This window comes from Lynx canadensis, chromosome B4, assembly GCF_007474595.2.
Source record: "Lynx canadensis isolate LIC74 chromosome B4, mLynCan4.pri.v2, whole genome shotgun sequence".
NCBI lineage: Eukaryota > Metazoa > Chordata > Mammalia > Carnivora > Felidae > Lynx > Lynx canadensis.
Genome location: NC_044309.1, coordinates 19,673,682 through 19,687,820, shown reverse-complemented (window position 1 = coordinate 19,687,820; position 14,139 = coordinate 19,673,682). Strand labels below are relative to the sequence as shown.

The 14,139-nt window shown below is 41.7% G+C and overlaps 1 protein-coding gene across 2 annotated transcripts in view; it reads left to right on the top strand.

Annotated features, from left to right (window-relative positions):
• NEBL (nebulette) overlaps window positions 1-14,139 on the top strand; it is a 363,233-nt gene that overhangs the window by 45,445 nt on the left and 303,649 nt on the right. The gene's annotated exons all lie outside the window — the stretch shown is intronic.

Below are 14,139 nucleotides of genomic sequence, written 5' to 3'. Positions count from 1 at the left end.
TAACTTTTTGAGGAACTTCCATACTGTTTTCCACAGTGGCTGTAAGTCTTCTGGCTTGTTTGGGGGCCAAGTTTCCTTTGTGGTGTCTTTGCCCTGCCTTTCCCTAGCTTCTCCTCTCTACTTGGACTTCGGTGCAGACTGATTCAGGGCAATGCTGTTTTTATTTCTTTTGGCCGATTTCTGATCATTTTTATTACTCTTCTCCAAACTCTGTATTGCCTATCCTGTTTGAAACTTTGAATCCTAATATAGGTGGGTGGTGGATTTGCCTAATTTTAAGAGTGGTCCTAATGAAGTTAATGCGGTGGTTTTATTGCCAGAAGGGTCTTGTGGCTTCTCAGGAAGAAACATCACACTCTGTGTGAACCAGGAGAAAGGGCCCTGGTCTGATTATTACAGATTAGCAAGTGAAGGGCAAGGTATTATTAGCTTCGATACCTTTGGTATTAGAATTCTTTTTATCCCTGTATTAATAACTCATAATTCATTGGTCTTTTCTCTAATTGTTGTTAGTGATGTTGCTTTAAATTGTAAAGGACAATAATGCAGTAATGATAATAGTTATATCAATATGTTACAAGATTTACCCCTGTTTTCATCCTTCAGCAAAATAGAACCTTCTCTGAAGAGTTGGGTTATGAGTAGAATGAATTTATGTTGGCCTAGTAAGCAGTATTATGATCTAAAAGCATTTATCTAGGTGACAAATGTGGAAGGTATTATATGGAATTCTATAAATACCAAGAAGTATTTCATCCATTTGCATATATTTTCCATCTTCTGTGCACAAAATTGTATAAAATGGTGCTAGTGAGGGGGCACCTGGGTGGTTTGGTTGAGCATCTGACTTCAGCTCAGGTCATGATCTCGTGGTTTGTGAGTTCGAGACCCGTGTTAGGCCCTGTGCTGACAGCTCAGAGCCTAGAGCCTGCTTCAGATTCTGTGTCTCCCTCTCTCTGCCCCTCCCTGGCTCATGCTCTGTCTCTGTCCCTCTCTCTATCTCTCAAAAATGAATGAACATTTAAAAAACATTATAAAATGGTGCTAGTGAACACACACACACACACACACACACACACACACACAGCAATTTCCCTCAAAGAGCTTACTGTTATACTCCAGTAAAGAAACAGAAAAAGAACTTATATGAAACATTTATTGAATAACACAAGGAAACTTGAACCTAAATGTTGAATTGGTTGAGGCTAGCTAGATATATATTACATGAACTCAGACAGGGAGACTATAGAGTAGATGAGTTGGAGATGCCACACCAAGAGGAAGAAGAATTTGGGCAATTTGGGTGGGGGCTGGTGAGGTGAGGAGAAGAAGCACGTTAGGCACAAATAATGGCACTGGTAGGGCCAGAGAGAAGGACCGTCCGGTGAGGATTGATGGGCCGCTGGGAAGGCCAGGATGGTTTGAACTGAGGGCTTAGGCACACAAGAGTCTTAGTGAGCTTTTTGCTAGTGATTTCAGTGTATGAATGAAACTGAGGCTAGAGAACTGTGAGACTATGAAGTTTTATCTACAGATAGGAAGTAAGCAGCAGGTATATTCACACCATATCATTGCTGGCTTTGGTAGTTTAGACTGTTTGCCAAGTCAGAAGAAAACTATAAAGTTGCAAGCACTTGTATTAGCAAATACAGTGTACTACCCTAACGTGATCCAAGGTGCAAATTTGTCTTTGACTTTACGGAAGAGGATTATAATTCTGTAAGATCTATAAGCATGAAGACCTTGTCTGATTTAGCTTTATGTTTCCCAAAAGGTACATCCTAGCACATGGTGGGTTTTCATAGTTTTCACTGAATATATATATACCTGAATTTAATATAGCACATCCTATGATTTTGGTCTCAAAGAGGCATTATAAATGACACTCCAGAGTACCCAGTAGAGGTGGGCCTCATTGTCCAGGGAGCTTCTTATGCATTGGTGAGGTCCCACTGCTAGCTTTTTCATGTATCTTTCTGGGTTGCTACCAGACCAGCCAAAATTATGTTATCGAAGTATCGTCTATGACTATAGTAACCGTAGTAGGTATGTGAGACTGGATTCTTGACGTTACAGAAATTATGTTACATTGGAAAGATAAGAGTATTCATTGGGGAAAAATCAGAAGATCCAAAAAGGCAATATATAAGGCAGAAATGCTGGAGGGGTTTGTCTTTCCTGCTGCTCTCTTCTTCATTTGTCTTTTCCTTAGGAAATCCATCTGTGTCGTATTTTCAACTGCTGTGTCTGCTGATGATACACATCGATACCTGTTTTGGATTTCATGCCTGGACACTGAGCATTTTTCCATCACCTCAAACTTCATATTGTTAAAGCCAACCAGATTGACTTCCTTTTCCTTCTTCTGCACTGTTGTTCTAATCACCGAGGCTCAGAATCATTGACTGTTTCTGTATATCCATATTTCCTTGTGTTCATCAGTTGCCACGAGCACTCTATTCTGAACTGTGAGTAGGTCAAGAGAATAGAAGATATTTTTAACCAAGCGAGCCCCAATATGCAGAGCAAATGGACAAAAGGAAAGAAAGTGATGTTCTCGAGACTCTGATGGAAGACACAGATGATAGAGTTTTGACTTAATGGTACAGAGAAAGATCTGTTTCAGGGCAAGAGAAACGCCTGCATTCCTTGGCCTGAAACATATGTTACCCGTTAACTTGCTTAATGTTGGTATATCAAATTTTGATAAATAGAATTCTGCTTTAAATGTTTTAGAAAAGCTTAGGATCGACAGGAAGCCTATTATTAACTTTGTATTTTCCTATCACAGTATTTTCTGGTATACTGTTAGGTTTCCATGCAGTGTACACTGATTCTTAGCTCCACGATCACCAGGCTGTCTTGTGTGTGGCTTTAGGTTAATGGAATGAGCTGTCATGTGTGGTAGGCTCTCACTAGGGGTATTTAAGCAGAGATGGCATTACTATTTCTGATACCAAAGACAGGAGGCTGGCCCTGGGTAGGAGATCGGACTACCTCTCTATGACCCCTTCTAAGATTAAGATTTGGGGGGCGCCTGGGTGGCTCAGTCAGTTAAGCAACTGACTCTTGGTTTCAGCTCAGTTCATGATCTCACAGATTGCGGGATGGAGCCCTGCATAGGGGCTTGGACTTCTCCCTCTCCCTCTCTCTCTGCCCCTCCTCTTCGTGCTCTCTTTCGCTGTCTCTCTCAAAATAAATAAACTGAAAAGATTTTATCATTTTATCGTGATTTATAAGAGGATTATTTAGTCATTAATTTCTACCATTATGTAATATCCTGGCAGTAGGCATGCATTGATTTTGGCTTTCTCTGTGTCACCTTGGAAGGCATGAGGTTAAATGCAAATGACATCCAAGGGGGGGGGGGGCGCCACGATTATTGAATCGGGGGGGTGGGTGGGCTGTGATTGTTGAATTAAACTAAAATATTCTTTTGACTTTGTCACGTGGAGCTCAGTGGTAGGGGCTGAACCTTGGAAGAACTGGGCATAGCATTATCATAGCATTAAGGTGGTCCACAGACAATTAGCCGGACCAAGTTTATAAAATTACATTGTTATGAAGGCTCAGGGTATCTCTCTGTAAGGGAGGTAGAAAAGGGATAGGAAGAAATACCCTTTCCTTTGAACTGAAGCCATGCAAGACAAAAAGATAGCAGGGTGTAATTTCAGGGTGCTTGATCTATACTGTAAACAAAACAAAACAAAACAAAAAAACGTTTCAGAGCCAGGCATACTTTAGAAATTACCTCCTGGGTTTTTTAGCCATGTTTCATTTTCCCGGTCTCATACTTTAAGAGGTTCTCCCTCTACTTCATAGAGGGAGCTTGAGGTTATTCTCTGAAGCTTAAAAAGTGTGGCTCCCTTAGATCCTTTGCCAGTATCCCATCATCATCTTGAAACAAAGAACCTGGTAAACATCCACAGCTTACTCGGTGGAAAAATGCCTTTGAACCAGTTCGACCATCGAGAAGAATCTTTACAGCAGCAAACACAGAGCTGTATTGTATGTATTTAGTGCTTGCTCCAGACTTCTCTGGCATGTGTCTTTCTTCTGGAGCTCCCTCTTGAGCGAGCATTGTCCTTCTTGTGCCAAAGTTGTCCTGTCGGTGGTCCTAGGTGTTTTCTGCTATCATGAAATACTTAGGAAGAGTGCCGACTAACCAGTGTAGGAATGATGGAATGGAATGCATGGAAGAAGAAACCATAGCAATGAATAGTAATTAATTGATTCAGGCAAGAATGATCTATAGATGCTAAAATCAGTGAGTGAAAGATTGTTGGGAACAGAGTTTTCTCGAAGTGTCACCCCCTGGGCTACTCAGTTAAAAGGAAAACAGGTACCTTTACAGTGGAGAATACCTTAAACATGTGATCAAATTCAGGCAATTTAACATCACCAAAAGGGGAACGAATTGACGTCATGTACCTTCTGATTTGATCCCTGCCTGTCGCTTATGCAGCATTCCTGCCCCAAATGTTTAACCCAAATCTACTCACGAGGAAACAATCAGACAAATCCAAAAATGAGGGCTTGTTTTTTTTTTTTTTTTTTTTTCTTAAAGAAATGCCAGTCATTATAGATCGAAAGAGCTAGGGGAACTGTTTTTTGGTTGGAGGAGGCCAAAGAGATGTGACATCTAAACGCAGTGTGTGATCTTGGGGTGCATCCTAGGTCAGGGAAACAGCTATAAAGGACATATATTGGGTCATTTGGGGATATTTGAAAATGGACTATGTATTAGGTAATAATGTTACATCAGTATTGTTTCCTGAGTGAAATAGTTTTGCTTATGTCAAGAATGTCTTTGTTCTTAGGAGATTCATATCGAAGTATTTTTTTTTTAAATTTTTTTTTAACGTTTATTTATTTTGGGGACAGAGAGAGACAGAGCATGAATGGGGGAGGGGCAGAGAGAGAGGGAGACACAGAATTGGAAGCAGGCTCCAGGCTCTGAGCCATCAGCCCAGAGCCTGACGCGGGGCTCAAACTCACGGACCGCGAGATCGTGACCTGAGCTGAAGTCGGACGCTTAACCGACTGAGCCACCCAGGCGCCCCTCATATCGAAGTATTTATGAGTTAATTGTCACGCTCCTTGCTATTAACTTTCATGTGAGTCATATAAAATATTATATATGATAATATTTGTGATCTATAACTTATAGTAAATATATAATAATATAGTATAATACACTGTATCACATATGTGATGTGTATTTACCTTATGCATACATACATACAAATCATACATACATACATTTGTGTCATATATAAAGCAAATATGGCAAAATGCTGAAAATCTTTAAATCTAGGTAGAAGACATACTCATTGCACTGTTTTTGAAAACTTTCTGAGATTGGAAATTTTTAGCATAAAACGTTGAGGAGAAAATAACTTTTGTTTTTGGGAGGAGGTAGTGGAGAAAAATGTTGAGTTGTTAAGCTCATGTTTATGAGAAAATGGCATTTTATTACTGTTGAATAAAGCAGTTAGATGGTAACAGCCCATTGAAAACAAGTGTTCACAGCATAATTTGTTACGTGAGCTTGATTCAGAGAGTCTTGAATTCAGAAATTTTAGAGCAGAGAAATGATTGCTGTGGGATATCTCAGTCTTTCTCTTTTGTTTCCACAATATTGACTTTCTCCTGTTGTGAATCCCCAGCTCACAGGATTGTTGTAAGCATTAATGAGATAATGTATGTGCAAGTGCTTTGTAAGCTGTGAAAACAACGTCTCCAAGTTTCTTTGTGTTTAGGGTGTAACTTGTGTTGAATTGTAACACCCAGTGTTGTCTTTTATCAGTGTACGGGATACGCATTTGTGGGAAGACAAACTTGGGATCAGGGGCTTTATTAAGAGTCATTCCATAACATATGTAATTTAGAAAAATAAAGCTGCCTCCATTTAGAAGAGATTAACACAGTTCTGCCTTTTGGCATATCTAGAGCAGTGTCTAAATACGTATAACAAATATTAGCTTTTTCGGCAATGAAACAAACTTCGCTCACTCTTTGTGATCATTTAACCAGTTGCGCTTATGAAAAAATCTTTCCCCAGGGGTTGGAAAAAGAGCAAATGAGATTTAACATAAGTCGAGAGAACATTAAGTAGAGAAAAGCTAAGAGTTGCTTGCTGTGCTGTTATCTTGTGATAATTTCAATTTAGGTTTTTAAATATGCTTTTAGAATTTTATTGTTTCACTAAATAGAAAATGGAGTCAATGTATATGGAGGACTTGGAATGAATACGGAGAATGAACGCTTTGCTCCTTCAGAGGGAGGCAGGGTCAGAAGATCTATTATATGGTGATATTTTGACCCTGGCTGAGAGACGATTGCATAGAAAGAATGATGACAAGGAAGGAAATGGGGAGTGGCAAATCTTACACATTAGCTGGAGGAGACGTTCTGGTCAGTTCTTGAACTTGACTGGATTCTTCAGCTAGCATAGATAAGTCAGGTGCAGCCGTGGTGGGCACAGGTGTCATTGGTAATAGGTGTGAGGTTGCTAGATTAGCCAGGGTGACGCGAGGTGGTGATCGTTGTCAGTTGGCATTTGGGAAGATCATGATGATGAAAATTTTAAACAACAATGACCACTGGGCAACTACTATGTGCGAAGAGAGGCATTGGCTGCCTTATGTGCGTTTTCTCAGTTAAACCTCACAAAATCCCTATGAGGAAGGTATGTGCTCATAGACTTCTCATTTTTCGGATGAGCAAGGTGGACCGAGAGAGGTTAAATAACTTGTGTAGGTCATGCACAGAGTTGTGGCAAAGTCGCTACAGGAACCCATGTTGTCTGACTCCAGAGCCCGTTTGACTACTGTGCTGTATAGTCAACTGACTCTTGAAAGTTGGTCTTGGAGAGAACCGGTGAAGATGCGGAGAGTTTTTAGAGATAAGACATGTTTCTGGCGACGACAGAGTAAAAGGGGCTGGAATTGCTTTCTCAACTTAAACAGCTAAAAATGACCAGGGAAAATATGGGAAACAGCAGTTTTCAGACGTGAGACCAGTAGAAGGAGCACAAAACGGTAATCTTTCGGAGGAGGGAAACAAGTGGGATCGCTTCAGCTCACTGCCTGGAGTACATATTGTATTTTCAGACACATAGTAGAGCCTTGCTGTCACCCTCAGTTGAGGAAACAGTTAAAAGAGGCTTCAGTCGCTAGAATTCACAGGGTGGCAAGGTCCTGGGTAGCAGAGAATGACACAGAGAGACAGCCCCCGAGGTCTGTGTGGTTTTCCGTGAACGCGTGGGAGGAAACTGCCCGAGGCCAGGGAAAGACATGGCAAAGGCTCGGGTGGAATCCACCACCCGGATCGGGAAGACGCGCTAACGTCCAGGTATCATTGGGAGTTCTCAGAAGACCACTGCCTCACTTGTGTGGCACAATTAGCCCTTAGACTAAAGACTGTTCTGGTCTTGCTTAGCAAAGCTTAAAGGCAAACCACGGAAGGATCAAGTTATTTCCGAGTAACTTTGTTGCATCCAACACAAAGGCCAAACATATTTAATTAAAACAAAATTTTTTTAATGTTTATTTTTCAGAGAGAGGGAGAGAGAACAAACGGGGGAGGGGCAGAGAGAGGGAGACAGAGTCCGAAGCAGGCTCCAGGCTTTGAACTGTCATCACAGAGCCCGACGTGGGGCTCGAACTCACGAACCTCGAGATCATGACCTGTGCCAAAGTGGGACGCTTAACCGGCTGAGCCACCCAGGAGCCCCTAAATGGACCAAACATATTTAAAAGAAAACAAAAAAGCACCAGCCCCAACAAAATAAAATTCACATTGTGTGGCATCCAATCAGAAATTGCCGGGCATTCAAAGAAGCAGAAAAATGTGATCCATAATGAGGAGAAAAACAATCTACAGAAAAAGACCCAGAAATGACACAGGTCCCCCTACCCCCCCACTTAAAAAGAAATGGACAAATTGAGTGATCATATTTTTATTAAAAAATATTAAATTTGTATTTAAAGACATTCCCACAAAGCTAACTCCAGACCTAGGTTCCTTCATTGGTGAATTCTACCCAGTATTTAAGGGAGAAATAGCAATTCTCCATAAACCCTCAGAAAATGGTAGATAGAGGTTATGAGGTCAGTAGTATCCTAATTCCAAAACTAGACAAAGAAATTATAAGAAACGAAAATTACAGAGCAACATCCTTCATAAACACAGACATAAATGTTCTTAACCGACTTTTAGCCTATCAAATCCAACAATACATAAAAGGGATAATACGTCGTGGCCAAGTAAGGGTTTAATCCCAGGAATGCAGGGTTGGTATAAAATTTAAACATCAATCAGCGTTATTCATATTAGCAGACTAAAAAAGAAAAAGCATATGTGTATCTTAACTAGACACAGAAAAAGCATTGGGCCATATCTCACGTCCCTTCCCGATGAAAACTCAGCAAAATAGGAACAGAAGGGAACTTCTCCATCCTGATACGGGGCATTTGTGACAGACGTTTGTAAAGCTAACCTCTCACGTAACAGTGAAAGACTGAAAGCTTTACCCTAAGATGGGGGCAAGGCAAGGATATCCACTTTCACAACTTCTATTCAGGGTAGTGCTGGAGGTACTTGTTGATGCAATAAGGCAGGAGAAAGAAATAAAAAGCATATAGATTGGAAAAGAAAGATAGACTGTCCTTATTTATGGACAATATGATGGTCTCTGTAGGTAATCCTAAAGAATCTAAAAAAAGCTGCTAGAACTAGTAAGTGAGTTTTACAGGATGGCAGGAGATAAGATCCTGCATACGGATTACATTTGACTATAGTTCTATACACAGTACTAGCAATGAGCAATTAGAACTTGAACTTGAAAAGCAATCCCATTTACAACAGCATCGAAAATTATGAAGTGCTTTGGGATCAATTGGACAAAAAAATGGGTAAGACCTCTACACTGGAAACTATAACATTCTGCCGAGAAAAATTAATTAAGGTCTAAAAAAATGGGTAGATCACAGATTGGAAGACTCAGTATTATTATGTCAGTTCTCCCCAAATTGATCGATATATTCATCATTCTCCCGGTTGAAATCCCAGCACCCTTATTGTCTTGCACAACTTGACTGCTGATCTACAAATATAATCTTGAAAAAAAAAAAAGAAGGAAATTGTAACACGTATGTTGCCTGATTTCAGGACTTACTGTAAAGCTACAATAATCAAGGCCATGTGGTGGTAGCATGAAATTAGGAGACTTGAAACACAATAATTTTCCATAAAGATGCCGAGTTAACGCAATTGGGTAAGGAACATTCTCTCAACAAATGGGGCTGAAACAATGGTATAGCTGTATGCATGAAAAAAAAAAAAGACTTCTCTCTTACTCAGACCACACACAAGAATGAACTTGAAGTGGACCACAGACATAAATGTAAGACAATTAAATTTCTAGAAGAGAATGTGGAGCAAAGTTTTAGTGATCATGAGTTGGGCAGATATTGAAAAAATATGAGACAAAAAGCAGACACTATACAAAAATGGATACATCGTATCTCATGGAAATTAAAATCTTTTTTTTTCCTCAAAAGGTGCCAATAGGAAAGTGAAATGGGAGAAAATATTGCAAAATACTTATCACACAAAGGATTTGTACCCAGAATACATAAAGGAGTCCTTTTTTTCTAGTTTTGTTATTATTATTATTATTATTATGAAAGTATAGTTGAAATTATAAGGAACTCTTAAAAGTCAACAGTAAGAAGACAAAAACTTCATGAAGCCTGTTAAAAATGGGCACAAGAGTTGGAGAAGCATCTTTTTTCACATGGTTAGTCATTAAGTAGATGTAAATTAAAACCACAGATACACTACTGTGCTCCTGTTACAATGCATAACATGTTACAACGCATAACATGTTTCCCCATGTTATATTCCCGTTATAAATGTTTCCCCAAAGGTTGGATACCATCCCTCCAGCAATTCTACTCCTAGTTAGACAAGAGAAATAAAGCATAGGTGTTCAACGTGTATGTATAAAGACTTGTACGCGAATGTTCATGGCTCTATAGCTTTATTTCTGATAGCCCCAACCCGGAAACAACACCAACGTCCATCAGTGTGAATGGATAAATGTGAACTGATTTTGGTATATCCATACAACATAATACTACTCAACAATGAAAAGGAACAAAATGTCAACACGCTCAACACCATGGATGACTCTCAAAGTAATTATACTGAGCGAGTGGGATTAGTTAGTAACACACCCAGTAACACAGTACACACAGTAACGTTCACATGTGATTCCATTTCCATCCAATTCTAGAAAAGGCACCATGATCTGTAGCGACAGAAAGCGTATTGGTGGTTCCCTGGGTTTGGGTTAGTGGAGAAGGAGGGGGAATGGAATACAAAGAAATCTGAGGAAACTGTTGAGGATGGAAATCTTCATTATCTTGATTGTGGTCATAGTTTCATGGGTATATATACGGATGGCAAAGCCCATTAATTGCACACTTGCAACATGTGCCTCATATTGTGTGCCAATTATGCTTCATTAAAGCTGTGAAAAGAACCCTAACTCCTGGCATTGGTGAGACACTGAAGTAGCACATTAACAGTTGCGGTAGTAGAAGCCTAGATATTTAGAGCAGATGAGACCGTAGAGATGCTCTTCGCCATCACCGAGAAGTGAGTGATCTGTCCAGGGTAGTCGCACACTATGTAATTAAGCCTCATCGAAATGTTACATCTCATGACTCCCCCATGAGAACATGAGCTCCAGGAAGACTGCCAAGTCCTGTCCACCTTTGTGGCTTCCACCCGGTTTGGGACAGTGTTTTGTACACGGTGATGCCTTAGTACATATATGCTGGTTAGTTGACAGAATGATGTTTCCTAGAATGAATTATAGATGAGAACCGCCTCACATTCTTGGTTTAGTGGAAAGATGCCCTCGGTGCGTGGTAGATCTTATTACAGTTTCCACTTCTAAAACGTTTTGGGGTTTCCTTTGGGCACAGAGTTGTTATACTGCCATTCGTGACACTACTGAGGCCTGGGAAAGCCTCTGAGGTAGAACGTGAATTACCAGGGTGCATATTATCGAGGGTCTTCAAGTGTCAGAGAAGCTAAACAACAGGAGCTTAAACAAGAAGGAAGGATGTTTCTCTGTCACCCAAGTCTGAGCTGATGTGGTGGCTCAGCTCTGTGAGGTCATCGGAGACCCGCCTCATTCTTGTTTTCCACCATCCGTCGGTCTCGCCTTGTCCCGACGTTTCATGGTGGCTCTCACCATGTCCACTTTCCCTGCAACAAGATGGCGTGGGGGCAGGAGAAACATAACAGTTTCAACCATCACATCTCTGTACAGATGGTTTTGGCTGGAGCTGTTTCTTGGCCATAGCGAGCTGCAGGTGAGCTGGGCGTGAAGTCTTACATTGGAAGAACGGAGAATAGACATCGTGGGGGTGACTGGCAGTCTTTGATACAGGGAAGGGTCTGAGGATCACAGGAGGTTCAGCCTCACAGATGACTAGAGTTCACGAAGTTCGTGGTGTGGCCGTGTCACCCAGAACTTCGCTTCTTGCATCAATTCAAGGAAGGGACACAGAGGCTGTGTCACTGGAGACGTGGCTGGAGGAGGGCAGGCTGGGTCTTCGACCCCATCACTGGCCCACCCTCTTCTGTTTCGGGCTATGAATGAAGGAGCTGACCCTCCCTCCGCTCCCTCTGCTAGAGTTACTTCCTGATGGCTAATACTTTTTCCAAAAAAAAATCACAAAATGTTTCTGTGGAAGGTCGGGATGAGAGAATGGAACCTTCCCATGAGAAAACTGCTACAAGGGACACCTGAGGAAGACTGGCAGGAAATGTGTTATTAACATTTAATAACTTAGTGGCTTAGTCATTGCTAAGGATGCTATAACACTGTTTTAAAAATTAATTTCTTGGGGCGCCTGGGTGGCTCGGTCGGTGAAGCCTCAGACTCTTGATACTGGCTCAGGTCACGATCTCACAGTTCATGAGTTTGAGCCCTGCATTGGGTTCTGCACTGACAGCGTGGAGCCTACTTGGGTTTCTCTCTCTCAATCTCTCTCTCTCTCTCTGCCCCCTCCCCTGCTCATGTGCTCTCTCTCTCTCTCAAAATAAATAAATAACCTTAAAAAAATTAATGTCTCGCAATTTTGTGAAGCAGCTGATTTTAATTTTCACTTTTTTAAGCGGAAGAAACTGAGTCATGGAAGGGTATATAACGAAGCATCTCTGTGCAACGAGTGGCACAAATCAGTCCTGGAAACCCAAATTACGGATTTGCCATCCATTTCTTTGCCCACGAGGTCATGCTTCTTTTGGAGAAGATGAGAAATGATCTAAAGAAAAAGAAAGAAAATTTAAGAACTTTCTCCCCCAGCCCTGTATTCATAGAATAGACATTTCTCTGTTGATTGTCCCCGGGGGTGGCCCCCCAGAGCTCACAGGGAAGTGGACTGCCTCGTCCTCAGAGCCGTGCACGGTGCTCTTTATCTTTTACGCAGGGTGCACAGTGTTGCTTAGCAACAGTGATTCCTCCGGCCCTTACAACCGCCGCAGCCCGCGGAACTGACAATAGAGCAGAGTTGGAGAGTGAGATCCTCATTTTTCAGCGTCTTCACTGTGGTTAAGGGGGAATAAAGAAAGGAAAGGCAAACGGGATGAAAGAATCTCAACCAACAGCACAGTGTGGAAAAGCATCGGCTGATGCTGGAGAAGGGTGCCGTGCCACGCATCCTACACGTGATGAGTAGATGCTGGTCGTGAGAATTAAAAGGGAGTCACCACAGCAGCAGAGGTTAATTAGAGAAAGTAAAGAGGCGAGAGGAGGAGATGACTGTGCAGTCTAAAAATCAAAGTTTCTGACCGACTGGGTGTCTCGAGCAAGTTTATCCTCTTTCTGTTTGGGGGTCTGTCTTCCTCCCTCCCTCCCTTCCTTTCTTCCAGATTATCGGGCAAGACTTTGAAGGGAAATAGAAAGGATGGAGGGAAGCTTTTTGATTTTTTTTCCCTCCAGCTCCCTTATTGGCAGTCTTAAAGACGGGTGAAGCGGCTTCTTACCGGCTTGGAAGTGTTTAAAAAGATGTCCAGGGTGGTGACTTTCGGCGCTGACCTTGGGTTGGCTTCTTTGTGGTCCTGTGCAACAGGGCAGGGCAGCCCCGGACGCTCGGAAGCGATCTGCAGCATTTGAGGGAATTTTAATGTTAGAAATGCCCTTGTTTCCTGGTTCATATTCTTTCTCGCCCTTTCCATCATCTCGTGGAGATAAAATGGAGGAGCATGTGCTGACCACTCACATGGGATATTTCAAACCTGAGAGATTACAATCTTTCATATCAAATGCAGTTACGGCCCTTTGTAGAGCAGTTTTCTGAAGTGAATCAGATGGGTTTTTCAGAGCCGAAGGAAGTCAGAGGATGAAATAAATAAAAGCAAAGAGGAAATTGGAAGGGGTGTGTGTGGGGGAAACATATGTTTTCAGATGATATTTTAAAATAGATGGAGAGCTGATGAGACAGAGATACTGAAAACCGGCTCCAGATGGTGGGAATAGAAGTGGCAAGCTGGTGTGAAGGGACAGAGCACAGGCATCAGACTGGGGGGGGGGGGGGGGGGGGGGGGGGGGAGAAGGCGAGGGGAGAGGGGAGGCGGAGGCTGAGGGAGGCCACCATGTAGATGGGCGGGGTACTAAGAGTCGTTGAGGTTCCCCAGAAAGAAATTAGAATGATTGAATCCATACCCTTCACCTTTAGGTTAATAATTTATTCAATACGTTTCTGTCTCGTATTAGATCTTTTTAAATGATATGTTTATGGAAAAAGGCAAACTTGTTTCACTTTGACTTCTTTGCAAAAGCTATGGCTGTAGACAAAACAACTATTCACATCATCACCGATGAGAGGCCGTGGAGGAAGAGGGCCAGAAGGGGACTCTATCAAAACTTGTTTTTTCTGTATACATTCAAATTATGGTGATACCTATGGCAGGATATTTATGCTTTCCTGTAATAGCCTTATAGAGCCCTAAATGACCTGGATTTATCTTCACCAATTGGTCGGAGGGGGAGGAATGATTGAGAGAGAGGAAATTGAGAAATAAGAAATTATTCCACGTCTGTATTAAAATATC